At 42.4% G+C, this 3,374-nt stretch overlaps 2 pseudogenes; one reads left to right on the plus strand and one right to left on the minus strand.

The window, feature by feature from the left end:
* Positions 1–1,615: 1,615 nt before the first annotated feature.
* Positions 1,616–1,734, minus strand: LOC134930582 (5S ribosomal RNA; annotated as a pseudogene).
* Positions 1,735–3,039: 1,305 nt separating this feature from the next.
* Positions 3,040–3,158, plus strand: LOC134929916 (5S ribosomal RNA; annotated as a pseudogene).
* Positions 3,159–3,374: the final 216 nt, after the last annotated feature.

Genomic DNA, 3,374 nt, shown 5'->3' on the forward strand with positions numbered 1-3,374 from the left:
CCTCTGGATCAATCACCATTATTATGTATTCTACTCATAGGCAATGATTCAATTACCTGGGATGGCTTTGCAATATGTGCCTCTCACTGACTTTACATCTATGGATGAAATTAGCTGCTACAATTGCCTGATGTGCCCAACTGGAGCTCATGTGTATCTGAATCTGTCTCATAATGGCCCAAATGTATTAAGTATGGTGGCCAATCCCGGGATCGGGATCGGCGGGATCCCGGGATTTAGGGCCAAAAACGGCCAGGATTCAATCCTGGGATTGGAAGGTCCAATCCCGGGGATTGAGGGATCAGTGTTGAGTGTCCACAGGATGCTCAGACGCTGCCCGGCTTCTTCCTTCCGGCTCCCCCGGCACAGTATGAGGTCACGCTGCGCCGTCAGCCGTGCACTGAGGGAGTGCAGGAAGAGATCCCCACCCGCTCGCCCGTGGTATACAGTTAGTAATGTGGGCAGGCGGGGCGGGGCGGGGTGGGGCGAGGGCGCGGCCACACACTTAAAAGCCAATACTGGGTATCCCGGGAATCCCGGGATTGGCCATTTTTCAATCCCGATATCCGGGATTGAAAAAATGGCCCGGGATTGGCTTTGCTAGTATTAAGCCTTAACAAGAGATAAAGTAGAGATGGATAAAGAGTGATAAATGACCAGCCAATCAGCATCCTAGCGGCCATGTTACAGGCTGTGTTTGAAAAATGACGGCTGGTACTTTATCACTCTTTTAGGCAGATGTATTAACCTGGAGAAGGGAGAAAGAAGTGATAAAGCAGTGATAAGTGCACCAGTCAATCATTATGGACTTAAAAAATAACAGGGGCTGACTGGTTGGTGCGTTATGACCTTGCACTTATCACTGCTTTATCCCTTCCCCAGGCTTAACACATCTGCCCAGTGGCGGAACTACCGCCAGTGCAAGCAGTGCCTTGCACTGGGGCCCGCCACTGTCCAGGGGCCCAAAAGCATGTAATGAGTCAAGATTAATAATGGAGGTATACCGCACAGGTTCAGTATAGTGTTTGATTCTAAATACCAAAATAACAATTAATGTAATAGGAGAAAATTAGATTTTCTAGTCTTGATTTATGTTTGGTGGTGCAACCAGAGTCAGTGAGAGAATTACAGACACAAAAGGAGAAAAATAAGACTCTTCTGTGAGTGCACTCTTAGTTTTTGAAGATTAATAGAAGTAGTGAATAATGAGAATATAAAATTATTTACATTTTATGAAATTCGTAGTAAAATATGTCAGTAGTTTGATTAATTGAAAAGAAATAACAAGAGTAACAATATCAACAATGATAACAACAACAATTAGCATGATCTTACAAGTGACTGCTGTCTGTGATTATAATAATTATTATAATTAATAAAATAGCTCTTATTAATTAATTAAGGATTATCCTACATGTGGTAGATTCACAAATTGATCTCAATACATAAATTAACAAGGTTAATAATCAGAGGTCACCTCTGGGCCTAAGGGATACTATAAACGTCTCATAAGGTCAAAAGATGACAATGTACACCGCCAAAGAATATGTTGGTAAGAGTAGAAAAGATGAATCTGCTGTCAGTGTTAAGCACTCGGCATGGTGATCATCAAAATTCTCTACTAAAGTGGGTCTTCCTCAGGAGTCTCCCACCCGAGTACTGACTCAGCCCGACACTGATTAGCTTCCAAGATCGGATGTGTTCGGGCGTTTCCAGTGTGGTATGATAGTAGAAAGATACACAGATGATCTTCACTGCTCTGGGGTCACTGATGAGAGTTCATGAAAATAATATGGAGAAATGGCAACAGGAGGATAGGGAAGGAAGGAAAGAGAAATAGGTGGATCTGCTTCCAACGTTAGACAGAGGTGGAAAACTCAGAATCATTGGTGAGAGTCTGGAAAGTAGGTAGAAAAAAAGGGAGATTGAAGAATATCAATTAAATGGTCAGAAAAGTTGAATGACTGTAGGCAAATAGGTAAATATAAGCATTAATTAACCCCTTGGGGTTACACATGGGTAACGATAAATCAAATCCTTGTGTTGCACAGGGAGAATAATGCACAGCTACAGCGTATCAATATAGGCACTGTCAAAAAGCAATTGTTTGCTGAATACAGAAAGTATCGACCAAGGCTGGCAGTGCACTACTCCAAGGAAAAAAATTATTGAAAGTAGCTCAGAACATTAAGGTTGATGATGAAAGATTAAACAAAAAAGAAAAATAAGCCATGAATACATGCATGCGAAAATCCATACGGTTGCATATGAATAGAGCTGAATTAGCTCCTGGTATTACTCAAACTGCAACATATGTATTCAAATATATCAGTATCTCTAAATGAAAAATGTATCCTATCTCTAAATAAAAAATGAAAAGAGAAATTGTTGCTGAATAAGACTAATATACATTGAGACTGCAATGCAACAGTTAATGGTATCATTGATAACACAAGCTGATCTAAAACAATGTTGCTGTTGTATGGATAAGAACTGAATCACAGAAGATAACAGGGTACACCGCTAACGAGTGATTATCAGGTGGGGATATAATATCAGGCAGTTAGTATCCATTGCGGTGCTTGTTTGGGTGGATCAGAGAGAAGGTAATGATTACCGATATGTGACGTGCCGCAGCGGAGGCTGCAATAGGGCACAGTATGGATCCACGTTCCCTGAGAAGTGTAATCACGGAGGCGGTAGAGAAGAGTGCAGGGCTCGAGGAGGCGGCAGGGAGATCAGTCCGTGTGCGCAGACAGCAGGGCAAAGGATCGAGATGGAAGACGCATTTCACCCGTACATCGGGCTTGCTCACTTCCTGTCCCAGTGTGTCTTCAATCAGGCTTTAAAGCGCTGCCCGTTCTTGTTCATCTCCAATCACAGAACGGGGGTGTGTGTTGCTGATCTTAGAATTAGCGGGCAGCCGGAGTCATCTCAGAAGTAATCAATCCTTCCCTATCCTCTTGTTGCCATTTCTCCATATTATTTTCATGAACTCTCATCAGTGACCCCAGAGCAGTGAAGATCATCTGTGTATCTTTCTACTATCATACCACACTGGAAACGCCCGAACACATCCGATCTTGGAAGCTAATCAGTGTCGGGCTGAGTCAGTACTCGGGTGGGAGACTCCTAAGGAAGACCCAGTTTAGTAGAGAATTTTGATGATCACCATGCCGAGTGCTTAACACTGACAGCAGATTAATTTTTTCTACTCTTACCAACATATTCTTTGGCGGTGTACATTGTCATCTTTTGACCTTATGAGACGTTTATAGTATCGCTTAGGCCCAGAGGTGACCTCTGATTATTAATTTTGTTAATTTATATATTGAGATCAATTTGTGAATCTACCACATGTAGGATAATCCTTG

This window comes from Pseudophryne corroboree, chromosome 5, assembly GCF_028390025.1.
Source record: "Pseudophryne corroboree isolate aPseCor3 chromosome 5, aPseCor3.hap2, whole genome shotgun sequence".
NCBI classification, from domain to species: domain Eukaryota; kingdom Metazoa; phylum Chordata; class Amphibia; order Anura; family Myobatrachidae; genus Pseudophryne; species Pseudophryne corroboree.